Below are 18,254 nucleotides of genomic sequence, written 5' to 3'. Positions count from 1 at the left end.
GCACCAACTCCTGCAAAGGGCTCCATCAATGCAGGCCTGCACCAACTCCTGCCGAGGGCTCCATCAATGCAAGTTTGCACCAACTTCTGCAGAGGGCTCCATCAATGCAGGCCTGCACCAACTCCTGCCGAGGGCTCCATCAATGCAAGCTTGCACCAACTCCTGCAAAGGGCTCAGTCAATGCAAGTTTGCACCAACTTCTGCAGAGGGCTCTGTCAATGCAGGCCTGCACCAACTCCTGCAGAGGGCTCTGTCAATGCAGGCCTGCACCAACTCCTGCAGAGGGCTCCATCAGTGCAGGCCTGCACCAACTCCTGCAGAGGGCTCCATCAGTGCAGGCCTGCACCAACTCCTGCAGAGGGCTCTGTCAATGCAGGCCTGCACCAACTCCTGCAGAGGGCTCTGTCAATGCAAGCCTGCACCAACTCCTGCAGAGGACTCTGTCAATGTAGTTCTCTGCTGCTCCCTCCTGTCATGGGCCACCTTGTTCTGCATGAAAGACTGAAGAATATCAGTGAGTTTGCTGCAATGTGTATAGATGATGTGCCTGCCATAGCTTAATAGGTGATGTGAGAGTGACTACCCTTGACATCAAGGCAGCATTTGACCGAGTATGGCATCAAGGAGCCCGAGCAAAACTGGAGCCAATGGGATCAGGGTGAAAACTCTCCACTGGTTAGAGTTGTACTTAGCGCAAAGGAAGGTGTTTGTGGTTGTTGGAGGTCAATCATCTCAGTTCCAGGACATCACTGCAGGAGTTCCTCAGGGTAGTGTCCCAGGCCCATCTATCTTCAGCTGCTTCATCAACGACCTTCCTTCACTCATAAGGTCAAAAGTGGAGATGTTTGTTGATTGTGCAATGTTCAACACCATTCACGACTCCTCAGATACTGAAGCAGCCCGTATAGAAATGCAGCAAGACCTGGATGACATCCAGGCTTCGACTGATAAGTGGCAAGTAACATTCGCACCACACAATTGCCAGGCAATGACTATCTCAAACAAAAGAGAATCTAACCATCTCTTCTTGACATTCAATGGAATTACGATCGATGAATCCCCCACTATAAACATCCTGGGGGTTACCATTGACCAGAAACTGAACTGGAATTGCCATATAAATACCATGGCTACAAGAGCAGGCCAGAGGCTGGGAATCCTGTAGTGAGTAACTCACCCCCTGACTCCCGAAAGCCTGTCCACCATCTACAAAGCACAAGTCGGGAGTGTGATGGAATACTCTCCACTTGCCTGGATGGGTGCAGCTCCAACAAAACTCAAGAAGCTTGGCACCATCCAGGACAAAGCAGCCCACTTGATTGGCACCCCACAACAACTTTCAACATTTACTCCCTCCACCACCGACACACAATGGCAGCAGTGTGTACCATCTACAAATGCACTGCAGCAACGCACCAAGGCTCCTTAGATAGCACCTTCCAAACCCGGGACCTCTACCACCTAGAAGGACAAGGGCAGCAGATGCATGGGAACGCCACCACTTGTAATTCCCCTCCAAGCCACACATCATCCTGACTTGGAACTATATTGCCATTCCTGGAACTCCTCTCCTAACAGCACTGGTGTACCTACCCCACATGGCCTGCAATGGTTCAAGAAGGTGGCTCACCACCACCTTCTCAAGGGCAAGTAGGGATGGGCAATAAATGCTGGCCTAGCCAGCGATGCCTACATCCCAGGAACGAATAGCAGGAGCTATGTGGAAGCAGCAGGAGGTGGGTTTGAGGATGGCAGCATTGGTATGTATGTAAGGGTGAGGTCAAGTATCTGGATGTTCAACCTGAGTCCTGATTGCTAGAGATTGCTTATGAGTGTGCGGTGGGGAGTGTGGTGCACTGAGCAGCGTGAGAGGTTGGTGGTGCAGTGGATAGGAGATTTTGTGTGAAGATGCACTCACTGACCTTGACCAGCTGTGTGAGGTCATTGGACTTCTTCTGCACTGGTGGTCCTTGGGTCAGACTCTGCAAATTCACCTCCCTGGTCACCAGTTTCCATTCCCTTCTCAGTGTTTGTCTTGAGGGCCTCCTGATCCCCTGCAGAAACATTGTTTCTCTCCTCCTTTCCATCCCCTTCAATGCCACATCAGAAAACCTTACCTGTTGCTCCATTTTCTGTGCTTTTTTCTTTTCTCCAAGTCTCCCATAGACAGTCTGCAGTAACTTCTGTAAACTAAGTGCAGCTCCCCTTTAGGAGTGGCAGGCTGCCTTTAAGATGTACATGCTATCCAAACAGACATGCTGCTGGGCCCCCTTTTGAGCGTGCAGCCAGTCAGCAGCGTGCCATGTTCCACACTGGGCTGCACGCTAAAATCATTTAATGAGGAAGCAGCACAAAGTGTGCATGATGCCTGCCTCAATGGGACTGGGCTCAGTGTGATGGTGCATCTCGACCCCTGCACCCAAAAATAGGCCTTGAGAATTTTCCCCCAACTTCCTATGGAGTCAGAAGGTGAACGAGTGCTCACTTGACTGCACAGGAGTTGCGATCATCACTTCCACCCCCCTCAATGTCTCTCCCATGCTCCCCCCCCCACCCCGCCCAGCCCCTGGATTCACCCAAGGTCCATTGCTGGTGAAGCAGGAAGCCCAAAACTGAGGTCTCCTTTTGTGTGAGCTATTTGTGGAGGCATGCCCAATGCTGATAACTCTGCACAGTTACTCACATGAGTCTGTCGATCAATTTCCATCAAGCTCAGGTCTATGGAAAGCTTTCCATAGATGTAAGGACCCACTGAGCTAATGAAAACGCAAAATGTTATTAATCTGAATAGATCTGTGGTAAAGCAGATAGAGAGCACAAGTAGAATAATATAGCAGATCAAAAAAAAGGTTGGGACACTACCAAACATATCATCAGTAGCAGTATATCTCTAGAGTACTTATATTAAACTGCAAATGCAAGTCATTTTTCTTCATTGCAGAGAACCCATTATCCTTCCCTGAAGACCTGCTGGTATCAGAGTACAATTAGGAATGAGGAACGAGCAGCCATTATAAGACTCAAAATGGAAGTTTTTACCTTTTCAAATTGTGTTATCTCATACTGAAATTCAATGAAAATTAGATTGAAAAGGGTAGTCTGCCAAGGTGAATGGATCCAGGACATCCTCCAGGCAACTCTCAGACTGCTAAGTGATAACTAATGGAGCATGCTGTTGTAATTTTTTCCAAGTATGTCCTCAAGGGAACATGCAGTTGTGGGCTGGTGGAATGATAATGGAAACCTCCAATGGACTAAGGGATAATCTGGCCTTTTCCTCTCAATTCAAAGTGGTATGTGAGCAGCACATAAACACCTTAGAATATAAGCAATAAAGGCAGGAATAAGCCATACAGCCCAGCTCATCCATTTGATCAGATTGTGGTTGAACTTTTACATCAACTCCACTTTCCCACCCTATCCCCATATCCCTTTATTCCCTGAGTGCCCAAAAATCTATCAATCTCAGTCTTGAATACACACAACAACTGAGCATCCACAGCCCCCTCTGAGTCAAGAAATGTCATTTTATCTCAGTCCAAAATGGCAGACCCCTTAGCCTGAGAGTAAAGCGGGGAAACAGCCTCTTTGCACCTGCCCTGTCAAACCCTCAAAGAATGCTATATGTTTCAATGTACATTGCCCCTCTCCTTCCCCATCTACTGGCTGCAATGATAATTTTAAAATCCTAGCATCTGGATTTAACTTAAAGGTGACATGTTTGATATAAATCATAACAAATTCCTTTCCATGGCAAAATAGTCAAAAATCTCCAATGTGACATTCCTAGTCTGCCAGAATGTTTACAGAACTATTACATTTCTTTTGCAGAACAGTGGGGTTAGACTTGCTATAGTTAAAAACTGTTTTACATTTTGGTTCTCCTGGAGTCTGGCATTTGCAGGTTTTCTTTTTTTTCTCTTGTTTTTATTCATTCATGGGATATGAGCGTCACTGGCAGAATGGTTTTTAAATCAGTGACTATTTTTCTTGTGTTACAACGGCAGTGGGAGCAACGCACTGTTAGTTCAGTCCCGTCACTCCACAGGTTGCAGCATATTATTAAGCTTTCACACCCAATCGGCAAACAGACAAATTAAACATTCTAGTAACCCCAGAATGGAACAGACCAAACCAGGCATCTTTAGACAACAACAAATTCACTATTTATTAAGATAAACCTATTTCTAAAGACCTTATAACTTCTTATTTTAACCTAATTCCCGCATTTACACACATATACTCAAAACTAACAGTTAATCGGTTTTAAAAGTGGAATTTTTAAAATTAGCTGTCTCTTAAGAATAAATAAAATAAGTACGTTTTTGCAGGTTATGTTTCTGATGGATGAGGTCTTCTAATGCAAAAATAAATTAAATGTTACTCGAAGTCTTCACGTAGATTTGATGGAAATAATCCTTCAGTAGATAGGCATTCAACTGTTCAGCTGCAGCAAGCATTAAACAGTTCTTTGAACGATGAGCACAGCAATACAAATGGTTTCTTGAAAAAGAAGGCTCTTCTTCTTTACTGAGGGAATTAACCTGGCTTGTAGCTCCTTGTAGAATTTTTGCTGAGAGGAAATAGACAGCTTCTTACTCTTCAGTACGCTTCACTGGAAAGTCTCTCAGAATTAATTGGTTTCAGCCAGTTTCTGCCAGTTCCACATACAGCCAAGTGGAAACATTACCATGTGACCTATCTCTCTCCTGCTGTTGCCCAGGGTAACAAAAATGCAGCTGCTGCACACTGTGTCTGAGGAGTTCCATAACCTTCTGTCCCTTAAAGGTGCACTGTTTTTAACAAAGTCTTAAAGGCGCACACTGTTTAGAATCCGAGGAAAAATGCGTGACGCTTGACAAATCATGATGCGCTCAATGCATTCAACCCATTGAGTCAGCCTTTAGGATAGATGAAGTATAGTTTGCATCTTATTGACCTTCCTGAATTTATTCAGTGTGCTGAAGTAGGTCAACAAGTACTTCAGCACTTCCCATCTATCTCCAGGCTTTATGGTATTTACAGTCTGGCAGTCCCCAGAGCTTTTAATGTAATGTGTGTGTGTGCAGCAAGGATGTTGAACAATGACATCAAGACATCACATTGGTGTTGATAGCTTCCTGAAGACTCATGAGGGATCAAATTTATTTTGTTTTTTAACCTGCTATATGAATTGTACTGACAGTAGTGTCAGATCATTGTGCAAGTCAAATAATTTTACCAGAGTATGTACATTTACAGTGTAACATACCTTTGTCTCTTCTCTCCCTTTCCTTTTTTTCTATATTCTTTCTCTCTCTTTTCCTTTCTCATTTTCCTCATCTTCGCCAGCTTTCTTGATATCTTGTATGTAGACAAAATACACATCCCTGAGCTTCATTTTAATCTATATTATTTAGAAATTGCCTAGGGATGAATCACTCTTCTCATTAAACACTGTACTTCATTTGCAGTTACAATGCACATTTGAAAAATGACTGAAAGGTTTCATTATGAATCCCCGGTGTTGTAATTAGTACTTTACTTTTGTTATTTTTAAATCAAATTTCTTCAGTTAAAAATCAGCCTTCTTTAATACATATTTCAACTATTTAGTATGATTGATAAAATTCAAAAATGTTATAGGCAGAATAGATCCTGGTGATTTTATGTATCATTTAATAAATTACAATATGTCTCTAAAACAGTGACTACATTTCACAAGCATTTCATTGCCTGTGAAATGCTTTGGGATGTGCTAAAAGGCCTGGAATGAATTCAATGCAATTGGGTTTGGCTATCCAAAACCTTCTGCGTCCTCTTACAGAGATTGTGGGAGGGTATATTACTAGCATTAGAAAAAATGTAGCCATTTAAGAAACAAAAACAATTTCCTTCCTCAAGCCCACAGATGGACATCACATAATCCTTTTAAAATCTTTATTGCCAGGGACCTGTCTTTGCTTTTTATTCATACAATCATAGAGGCCTACAGCACAGAACAGGCCCTTCGGCCCACCGCGTCCATGCCGACCATAATGCCTAATTATACTAATCCCACCTGCCTGCATTAATTCCATATCCCTCTATGCCTTGCTCATTCAAGTACCTGTCCAGATGCCTCTTAAATGTTGCTACTGTTCCTGCCTCCACCACCTCCTCTGGCAGCTCATTCCAGATACCCACTATTCTTTGTGTGAAAAATTTACCCCTTTGATCCCCTTTAAACCTCCTTCCTCTCACCTTACATCTATGCCCTCTAGTTTTAGTCACCCCTACCATGGGAAACAGACTCTAACTATCTACCCTATCTATGCCTTTCATAATTTTATATACCTCTATCATGTCCCCACTCAGCCTCCTTAGCTCCAGGGAAAACAGACCCAGCCTATCCAATCTCTCTTTATAACTCAAGCCCTCCAAACCAGGCAACATCCTTGTGAATCCTTTCTGCACCCTCTCTAGCTTAATCACATCTTTCCTGTAGTGCGGCGACCAGAACGGCACGCAGTACTCCAAATGCGGCCTAACCAACGTTATGTACAACTGTAACATGACGTCCCAACTCTTGTACTCAATGCCTCGGCTGATGAAGGCAAGCATGCCATACGCCTTCTTCACCACACTGTCGATCTGTGTTGCTACTTTCAAGGAACTATGTACTTGCACCCCAAGGTCTCTCTGCTCAACAACACTCCCCAAGGCCCTTCCATTCACTGTATATGTCCTGCCCTGGTTTAACTTCCCAAAATGCATCACTTCACACTTGTCTGTGTTAAATTCCATTTGCCAATCCCTTGCCCACTTTCCCAGTTGATCTATATCCTGTGTAACCTTAGACAACCTTCTTCACTGTCCACCATACCACCAATTTTGGTGTCATCTGCAAACTTGCTAATCATGCCCCTAACATTCACATCCAAGTCATTAATATATATGACAAACAACAGAGGGCCCAGCACCGATCCCTGCAGCACACCACTGGTCACCGGCCTCCAATCTGAAAAACAACCCTCCACGACCCCCCGCTGCCTCCTATCACCAAGCCAATTTTGTATCCAATTGGCTAGCTCACCCTGGATCCCATGTGTTCAAACCTTCCGGACCAGCCTACCATGCGGGATCTTGTCAAAGCCCTTACAAAGTCCATGTAGACAACATCCACTGCTCTGCCCTCGTCAATCCTCTTGGTCACCTCCTCAAAAAACTCAATCAAATTCGTGATACATGATTTCCCATGCACAAAGCCATGCTGACTATCCCTAATCAGACCATGCCTTTCCAAATACATATAAATCCTGTCTCTCAGAATCCCTTCCAATAACTTTCTCACCACTGATGTAAGGCTCACCGGCCTGTAGTTCCCTGGCTTATCCCTGCTGCCCTTCTTAAATAAAAGCACAACATTAGCTATCCTCCAGTCTTCCGGTACCTCACCCGTGGCTTACGATGTTACAAAAATCTCTGCCAGGGCCCCAGCAATCTCCTCCCTAGCTTCCCAGCACATCCAAGGATACACCTGGTCAGGCCCTGGGGATTTATCCACCGTAATGCACTTCAAAACTTCCAACACCTCCTCCTTTGTAATGTTGATATGCTCCAGGATATCGCTGTTCCCTCCCTTGAACTCACTCACTTCCATGACCATCTCCACGGTAAATACAGACGAGAAGTATTCATTTAAGACCTCGCCCATTTCCCATGGCTCCACACATAGCTCTCCACACTGATCCTTAAGGGGACTTACCCTCTCCCGAGCTACCCTTTTACTCTTAATATACTTATAAAATCTTTGAGGATTCTCCTTTATCTTATCTGCCAGGGAAATCTCATGGCCCCTTTTAGCCCTCCTAATTTCCTTCTTAAATGTACTCCTACATCCCCTATACTCCTCGAGGGACTCGCTTGATCCCAGCTGCCTATACCTGACATATGCCTCCTTATTTGTCCTGACCAGACCCTCAATATCCCTCGTAAACCAAGGTTCCCTAAACTTGCCAGCCTTGCCCTTCTATCGAACAGGAACATGCCGGCCCTGAACTCTTCCTATCTCACTTTTAAAAGCCTCCCACTTGCCAGACGTCCCTTTACCTGTAACAGCTCTCCCATTCAACTCTTGAGAGTTCCTGTCTGATGCCATCGAAATTAGCCTTCCCCAATTTAGGACTTCAACTTGAGGACCAGTCCTATCCTTTTCCATAACTATCTAGAAGCTAATAGAGTTATGGTCACTGGTCCCAAAGTGCTCCCCCACTGACACATCAACCACCTACCCATCCTCATTTCCTAAGAGGAGGTCAAGTGTAGCCCCTTCTCTAGTAGGGCCATCCACATACTGCTTCAGAAAACTGTTCTAGACACACTTAACACATTCTTCCCCATCTGATCCCTTAGCACTAAGGCAGTCGCAGTCAATATTAGGGAAGTTAAAATCACCTACTATTACAACCCTATAATTCCTACACCTATCTGTGATTTCCCTACATATACGCTCCTCCAATTCCCTCTGACTATTGGGGGGCCTATAGTACAATCCCATCAAAGTGATCACCCCTTTCTTATTTCTAAGTTCTACCCATATGGCCTCGCTGGACATTCCTCCCGGGATATCCTCTCTAAGTACTTCCGTGATGTCCTCCCTAATCAATAGTGCAACTCACCCTCCTCTCTTACCTCCACCTCTGTCACATCGGAAGGATTGGTACCCCGGAACATTGAGCACTAAAGTAAATGCAGTTTAGCCTACCAGACCTTCCACACTCCCTATCCTGCCCCTGCCCGGCCTGCCTACTGGACTTGCTTGCTTTAACTTCTACATTTGCCTCAACTATCTCATCGGAGAGACGACTACTTTGGGTCCCATTCCCCTGCAAGACTAGTTTAAACCGTCCCGAGTAGTACGTGTAAACCTCCCCACAAGGATTTTGGTCCCCTTCCAGTTCAGATGCAACCCGTCCCTCTTGTTCAGGTCACCTCTGCACCAGAAGAGATCCCAATGATCCAAGTAGCTGAAGCCCTCCTGCCTACACCAGCTCTTCAGCCACGCATTCATTTGCCTAATCCTCCTATTCCTACCCTCACTAGAGGTGGCACAGGGAGTAATCCTGATATTACATCCCTAGAGGTCCTGCTTTTTAACCTTCTGCCTAACTCCCTATATTCACTTTGCAGGACCTCATCTCTCTTCCTGCCTATGTCGTTAGTACCAATATGGACCACGACCTCTGGCTGCTCACCCTTCCCTTTCAGAATGTCCTGCAGCCGGTCCAAGACATCCTTGACCCTAGCACCAGGGAGGCAACATACCATCCTGGAGCCTCATTTGCGGTCACAGAAACGCCTATCTGCACCCGTTACAATAGAATCCCCTATCACTATAGCTCTTCCACCCCTTTTCCTCCCCTGCTGTGCAGCAGAGCCCCCATTGGTGCCACAAACTTGGCTGTTGTTGCTTTCCCCTGGGAGGTCATTTCCACCCCCCCCAACAGTATCCAAAGTGGTGTATCTGTTTGAGAAGGGGATAGCCAGAGGGGACTCCTGCACTACCTGCCTGCGCCTACTACTCCGTCTGGTGGTCACCCATCCCTTTTCTGCCTGTGCAGCCATTACCTGTAGTGTGACCACCTCACTAAACATGCTATCCATGACATCCTCAGCATCGCGGATGCTCCACAATGAATCCACCCGCAGCTCCAGCTCCATAATGCGGGTAGCCAGTAGCTGCAGATGGATACACTTCATGCACACATGGTCATCAGGGACACTGGAAGCATCCCTGATTTCCCACATAGCGCAGGAAGAGCACATCACAGGGCTGAGCTCTCCTGTCATGACTTACCCTTAGATTAATTAGTTACTCCTTGAATTAAAAAATACTAATTACACTAGGGGCCTTGTTCTACCCACTCCAATCTAAAGTCCTTCAAAAGCTACACTGAATTAAAAAAAAACACTTTAGTAGTACTCACCTTGTCACCAGAGGTTTTTTTTTCAACAAAAAAAGCTTTCTCCTTATTTTTTTAAAGATATTTAAATGCAATAATAGCAGTGACTCACCCAACCAATCACCTTGCAGCTCTCCTCTGATGTCACTGTTGGCTTTTTTTTTTCAAAACTCCGGCGCGCTGGAAGATCTCCTCTCCGTTACGCTCCCAGAAGGTAAGAGACTGGGCCTCGATCCTCGGGCTCGATTTATAGGCTCCTCTCTCGACGTTCTCCCCACAGGTCCGCTTCGCTCCGCTCCCGGAAGGTGATTGCATTTCAGACTGGTAGACGTTGGGAATCAGAGGGTTTTGGGAGTCTTTGTACATGAATTACAAAAACTTAACATGTAGTTCCAACAAGCAATTAGGATGGCAAATCATAACAGATTCCTTTCCATGATAAAACGGTTAAAAATCTCCAATGTGACATTCCTAGTTTGTCAGAATGTTTACAGAACTGTCACATTTCTTTTGCAGAACAGTGTGGCCAAACTTGCTGTAGTTGGCCTTTATGGCAAGGGGGTTGCAAGTCTTACTGCAATTATACAGGACTTTGGTGGGACCACACCTGGCATAGTGTGTACAGTTTTAGTTCCCTGACCTAAGGAAGGATATTTTTATTTTTGCCTTGGAGGAGGTGCAACAAAGGTTCATTGAGATTAGTTCCTAAGAACTAAAGGGCTGTCCTATGAGCAGAGATTGAGCAGAATGGGCCTATATTCTCTGGAGTTTAGAAGAATGACAGGTAATTTAATTGCAATGTAAAAAATTCTGAGAGGTCTTGACAGGGTGGATGCTGAGAACAGAAAGTGCTGGAAATACTCAGAATGTCTGGCAGCATATGTGTAGCAAGAAACAGAGTTAATGTTTCAAGTCTGTGACCTTTTATCAGAACTTCTGTTCATTTTTCATTTTTTCAGCAATACCAAGGTCGTATAAATAATATATATAATACATATATAACTACCTAAGCCCTCATGTAATTTATGATGCTGAGTTTCACAATGAGATTCGCACCAGTTAAACATTATTATTTATATAATGTGAACATGCATTCAATATTTTCTATTTATAACATATGCATAGTTTTTTAAAATTCATTCTTGGGATGAATTTAATTCATTCTTGCAAGGCCAGCATTTATTGCCCATCCCTAATTTCCCTTGAGAAGGTGGTGGTGAGTCGCCTTCTTGAACCGCTGCAGAGCATGTGGTATAGATACACCCACAATGCTGTTAGGGAGGATTTCCAGGATTTTGACACAGTGATAGTGAAGGGCCAATGATATAATTCCAAGTCAGAATGGTGTGTGACTTGGAAGTGGTGGTGTTCCCATGCATCGGCTGCTATTGTCCTTCTAGGTGGTAGAGGTCACGGGTTTTGAAGATGCTGTTGAAGGAGCCTTGCGAGTTGCTGGTAGGTGGTACAGTGGTACATATTGCTGCCACTGTGCACTAGAGTGAATGATGGGGTGTTGATTAAGCGGGCAGCTTTGTCCTGGATGATATCAAGCTCCTTGAGTGTTGTTGGAGCTGCATTCATCCAGACTAGTGGAGAGTATTCCATCACATTCCTGACTTGTGCTTTGTCGATGGTGGACAGACTTTGGAGAGTCAGGAGGTGAGTCACTCACAACAGAATTCCCACCTTCTGACCTGCTCTTGTAGCCACAGCATTTGCATGGCTGCTTCAGTTTTGTTTCTAGCTAATGGTAACCCCCAGGATGTTGATAGTGGGGGATTCAGCAATGGTAATGCTATTGAATACCAAGGGGAGATGGTTAGATTCTCTCTTGTTGGAGATCGTCAATGGTTGACACATGTGTGGTGCGAATGTTATTTGCCACCTATCAGCACAGCCTGAATATTGTCTAGGTCTTGCTGCATGCGAGCACAGTCTGCTTCAGTATCTGAGGAATTGTGAATGGTACTGAACATTGTGCAATCAGTGAACATCCCCACTTCTGACCTTACATTGAAGGGAAGGTCATTGATGAAGCAGCTGAAAATGGTTAGGCCTAGGACACTAGCCCGAGGAATTCCTGCAGTGATGTCTTGGGGCTGAGATTATTTCCCACCAATAACCACAATCATCTTCCTTTGTGCTAGGTATGACCCCAACCAGTGGACAGTTTTCCACCAATTCCCATTTACTTCAATTTTGCTCGGACTCCTTGATGCTACACTTGGTCAAATGCTGCCTTGATGTCAAGTGCAGCCATTCTCACCTCATCACTGCAACTCAGTTCTTTTGTCTAAGTTTGGACCAAGGCTCTAATGAGGTCTGGAGCTGAGTGGTCCTGGCAGAAACCAAACTGAGCATCATTGACCACGTTGTTGCTGAGTAAATGCCACTTGATAACACTGTCAACGATACCTTCCAATACTGTGCTGATGATTGAGATTGAAAGGGCGGTAATTGACCAGATTGGTTTTGTCCTGTTTTTTTTATGTACAGGATGTACCTGGGCAATTTTCCATACTGTCAGGTAGATGCCAGCATTGTAGCTGTACTGGAACAGCTTGGCTAAGGGTGCGACTAGTTCCAGAGCACATACCTTTAGTACTACAGCCGGGATGTTGTCAGGGCCCATAGACTTTGTTGTTGTACCTAGTGCCTTCTGCCATTTCTTGATATCACGTGAAGTGAATCGAATTGTCTGAAGACTGGCATCTATGATGGGGGTACCTCAGGAGGAGTCCGAAATGGATCATATACTTGGCACTTCTGGCTGAAAATGGTTGCAAATGCTTCAGTCTTGTCCTTTGAACTGACGTTTCACGGGTGACATTTTCATGGGTGAATGATGATTTTAGCGAATCTATCTATCTCTCTATCTATCTATCTATCTATTTTTTAGATAAGATGCTAAACCAAGGCATTGTCTGCCGTCGCAGGTAGATGTAAAAGATCCCATAGCACTATTTCAAAAAAAGAGCAGGGCTGTTGTCCCCAGGGTATTGGTCAATATTTATCCCTCCAGCAACATCATTAAAACAGATGATCTGGCCATTATCACATTGCTATTTGTGGGATTTTGCTGTTACGAACATATGAATTAAGAGCAGAAGTAGGCCATTCGGCTCCTCGAGCCTGCTCGGCCATTCAATAAGATCATGGCTGATCTGTTTGTGTCTTGAATTCCACACTCCCATCTATCCCCAATAACCTTTGATTCCCTTGCCTAACAAGAATCTATCTACCTTTGCCTTAAAATATTCAATGACCCCGCCTCCTCCACCTTCTGAGGCAGAGAGTTCCAAAGTCGCACAACCCTCTAAGAGAAAACATTTCCCCTTATCTCTGTCTTAAAAGGGTGACCCCTAATTTTAAAATAGTACCCCCTGGTTTCCAATTGGCTGGTGTGTTTCCTACATTACAATAGTGACTACACACCAAAATTAATTACTTAATAGGCTGTAAAATGCTCTGGAACATAGTCATGTGAACTTTACTGTGTCATGGTAGGAATACTTTGATGGCACTAATACTGTTGCCATGGTGCTGTACAGTTGGGGACTGGGTTATATCTACTTGTTTTGATGCTAGTAGCTGACTTGTCCAAGAGGATACATTTAGGTGATGACAGCTTTCCTGATAGTACTCATTTTGATTGATGCCTACCAAAGAAATGCTATTATCAACTGTTAGCTTCTGATCTACAGGGAATCTGAAGTGATTATTAGAGAGGGTTGAACAGGTTTTTTTTATATTGTGATTCACAAGCTCTGAACTCACTACTGAAATTAAAATTAAGACTTTCTACAATTTGTTTTAAAATATATGTTTTTGCCTTATCTGACTACGTATTAGTGCATACATCTTATACTGAGAGACAATATACTTTGCCCTCAATAATTCAATACTCAGTGGTCTGGGGTTTTTTAACCACAGATATATTAAAAATAATGTTTCAAATTTGGCCATCCCAAAAAAGTTTGTTATTTTTCCTGTTTATTGGCTGTTCGGCAGGGAAGGTAGAGTTTTCTAGACAGGAGAAGAGGTTACTGGAGGGTGGGTAAAAATGTTGTTTCCTTTTTGATTCAAACAAAGATGACATTTTCATGGGTGAATGGTGATTTTAGCTAAGCTAATCTATCTATCTATATATCCTTTAGATGAGAAGTTAAACCAAGGCATTGTCTGCCCTCGCTGGTAGATGGAAAAAAATCCCATGGCACTATTTCAAAAGAAGAGCAGGGATGTTGTCCCCAGGGTACTGGTCAATATTTATCCCTCATCACTCCAACATCACTAAAACAGATGATCTGGTCATTATCACATTGCAGTTTCTGGGATCTTGTTATGTACAAATTGGCCAGTGTGTCTTATATTACAATAGTGACTACACTTCAAAAATAAAGCACTTAATTGGCTGTAAAATGCTTTGGAACATCCTGAGGTTATGAAAGGTGCTACAGAAATGCAAGTCTGTAAGCTAAAAATTCGATGACGCCCGATAACAGAATTAGGGCTCATGATGCACGATTAACCTGCATCCTTTGAAGTAACGCAGGCAGCAGACAAACTTCATGCTGCCTGCTCATTTTCGTGTTAGTGGCATGCAGCCCAGCATTAAACATGCTGCTGAATGGCTGCACACTCAGCAATGGATCCCTATTTCATGCAAAGCTAGCACCAATTAAAGCCTCATAAAGGGAGGATGCATTCTGACTGCCGCAGCTCATTTAACTGGCTGGGTAAAACAGTAGGAGCAGAAAGAAATCAGAGTAATGGCGCAGCAGGCCAGAAAGAGGGCTCCTTAGGTCTTGGGTACAGTGGTGGAGGCTGTGGTTCAGGAGATTGAAAGGAGGAGAGCGGTTACCGGTCAGCAGTGGTGGGGGGGGAGCCAGGAGGCACTCCTGCCAGACACTGCAGAGGCATGTAGGAGCAGATAGCCACAGAGGCCAATGCCAGGAATCTGGCCCCAAGGACCTGGTTACAGTGCTGGAAGAAGTTTAATGATCTCATACAAGTAGTCAAGATCAGTGAATGCATCTTCAAATGCCAAATCCTACCAACTGCTCCACCAACCTTACACACTGCTCAAAGCATTACACATTCCCTCACTCACCCATCAACAATCTCTAGCAATCAGGATTCATCGCTAACATCGAAATGTTCCCTCTCATCATCATAAAATTACCACCACTGCAAGCTTCACACCCACATCTCACAGTTTCTACATATAGCCAGCTATTCAGCTGTGACGGGCACATCACCCAAACACATTGCAGCACACTCACAGGCACTTTTCCTGCTCTCTTGAAGGACAAGATAATACATAGCAGGAGGTGGAAAGTCACAAGTTGGATTTAGCTCAGAGGCAGGAAGAAAAGGGCAATAGTTAATGGTTTTTGTAACTGGAAGGCTGTTTCCAGTGGGGTTCTGCAGTGCTTTGTACTAGGTTCCTTGCTTTTCATGGTATATATCAATGATTTAGACTGAAATGTAGGGGGCATGATTAAGAAGCTTGTAATTGATTGTGTTGTTGATAGTGAGGAAGAAAGGTGTAAACTGCAGAAAGATATCAATGGACTGGTCAGGTGGGCAGAAAAGTGACAAATAGAATTTAATCCAGAGAAGTGTGTGGTAATGTATTTGGGGAGGGCAAACAAAGCAAGGGAATATACAATAAATGGTAGGATACTGTGAAATGTGGAGGAACAGATGGACCTTGAAGAGCATGTCCGCAGATTCCTGAAGGTAGCAGGACAGATAGATAGGATGGTTAAGAAGGCATACGGGATATAAGAGCAGGGAGGTTATGCTAGAACTGTATAAAACACCAGTTAGGCCACAGATAGCATATTGCATACAGTTCAGTCACCACATTACAGGAAGGATGTGATTGCACTAGAAAGGGTACAGAGGAGTTTTACAAGGATGTTACCAGGATTGGAGAAATTTAGCTATGAAAAAAGATTAGATAGCTAGAGTTGTTTTCTTTGGAACAAAGGAGGCTGAGGGGCGATTTAATTGAGCTGTATAAAATTATGAAGGACTTAGGGTAGATAGGAAGAACCTATTTCTGTTAGCAGAGAGTTAAATAACCAGCAGGAATAGATTTAAATAAATTGGCAGAAGGATAAGAGGGGTGTTGAGGAGAAATGTTTTCATCCAGAGGGTTCTGGGAGTCTAGAATTCACTGCCTGAAAGGATGGTAGAGGCAGATACCTTCATCACATTTAAAAAAATACTTGGATATGCACTTTAAGTGTTGTAACCTACAAGTCTACGGACCAAGAGCTAGAAAATTGGATTAGCCTGGATTGTCCTTTTTCAGTTGGCACATCACAATAGGCCAAATGGCCTCCTTCTGTGCCATAAATTTTCTTTATTTCTACCTAAGTGAATAACCTCACACTTCCCCATATTATACTCCATCTGCCACCTTGCTGCCCACTTGCTTAATCTGTCTATATCTCTTTGTGGCCACTTTGTGTTCTCCTCACAGTTTACATTCCCACCTGGCTTTGTATGATCAGCAAATGTGATATATTGCTCTCGGTCTCTTCGTCCAAGTCTTTAAGATAGATTGTAAGTAGCAAAGACCCCGGCACTGATCCTTGTGGAACTCCACTACATACAGCCTGCCAATTTGAAAATGCTCCATTTTTCCCGACTTTCTAGTTCCTGTCCCTTAACCAATCCTCCATCCATGTGAATATATTACCCCCACTCCTCGAGCCCTCATCTTACATATTGAGCTTTTGTGTAGCACCTTATTGAATACCTTTTGGAAATCCAAATATACTACATCTACTGGCTCCCCTTTATCTACCCTATGAGTTATATCCTCAAAAACCTCGATTAAGTTGTCAAACATGATTTCCCTTTCGTAAAACCATGTTGGCTCTGTCCAATCATACTATGATCTTCTAAGTGCATTGTTAAGACTTCCTTAATAATAGATTCCAGCATTTTCACAATGGCAGATGACAGGCTAGCTGGCCTGTAGTTCCCAGTTTTCACTCTACCTCCTTTCTTGAATAGCAGTGTTACATTTGCTAACTTCCAATCCACTGGGACCATTCCAGAATCTAGGGAATTTTGGAAAATCATAACCAGTGCATCCACTATCTCTGCAGCTACCTCTTTTAGAACCGTAGGATGTAGGCTATCAGATCCTGGTGACTTGTCATCTTTTAGTCTCTGTTGTTTCTCCAATACTTATTCTCTGTTGATATTGATTACTTTAAGTTTCTCACTTTTATTAGCCCCGTGAATACCTTTAATTTGTGGTATGTAATTTGTGCCTTCTGTGAAAACAGACACAAAATATTTATTCAACATCTTTGCAATTTCCTCATTCCCCATGATAATTTCACCTGTCTCTGCCTCTAAGGGGCCAACATTTACTTTAGCTACTCTCCTCCTTTTCATATACTTGTAAGGGTCTTACAATCTATTGTTATATTCCTAGCTAGAAAACTCATTCTATTTTTTTCCATTTTTTATCAACTTTTCCAGGAAGATGGTATGTCCCTGCTTTATTCCCCTTCTCAAATCTCACTTCAAACTCATTCCATAATCTGCTATAAGGTACAAGCTGCAGATGGTGTAACCATGAGCCTCTTGTTTTCCTTTACCACCATCTCTTCCCTCACCCCAACTCTCTGCTGTGCATTTATGCTTTCAGATACCCAAGAACTGCTATCTGGCCAGCCAGTGGTGCATGAGGATGAAGGTTCAGAGGAAGAGTAGACACCTGAGGAAGAAACACTGTCACTTGATCTGACACTTGCAGCCACCAACTCAGATGCTTGCACTGCACGTATATTAGAGGGATTAGTAAAGAGGCAGGATCTGCATACAGTGAGTCACTGGGCACAAATGGGCTGCAGTCAGGCTGGGGGAAAAAGATAGCACATGCGCCAGCTCACCAGAGGTTGAGGTCGCAAATGAATTCTGCTGCAGAGGACTCAGATAGGGACTTCAACGGTGAGGTGTACAGGAAAAGACTGATATGCAAGCACAGAGAAATGCTTGGTGCTTTGGCAGGGTCTGCTGGAGAGCCTGTTGTCACTGTCAAGGAGCATGGAGATGTCTGGCTCCAACTTGGCACAGGGCTTTGTGTAGAACTTGAAGTCCATCCTTTCCAGTGTGGAAGTTGTGGCTAATTCTACAAGATCACTTGCGGAACCAGCCGTGATGCAGCGTCAGATGGCCGATGTCTCAGTGTCCATTGCAGCACAGCTGAAGCCACACAACCTCCGAGTGCTACAGTGGAAGCTCAGACTGAAGTCGAGAGATCCATGCTCTTTGCCATGCAAGCCCATCTTTGTGCCA

This window comes from Heterodontus francisci, chromosome 12 (genome assembly GCF_036365525.1).
Source record: "Heterodontus francisci isolate sHetFra1 chromosome 12, sHetFra1.hap1, whole genome shotgun sequence".
NCBI classification, from domain to species: domain Eukaryota; kingdom Metazoa; phylum Chordata; class Chondrichthyes; order Heterodontiformes; family Heterodontidae; genus Heterodontus; species Heterodontus francisci.
This window is presented reverse-complemented; position numbering follows the sequence as displayed.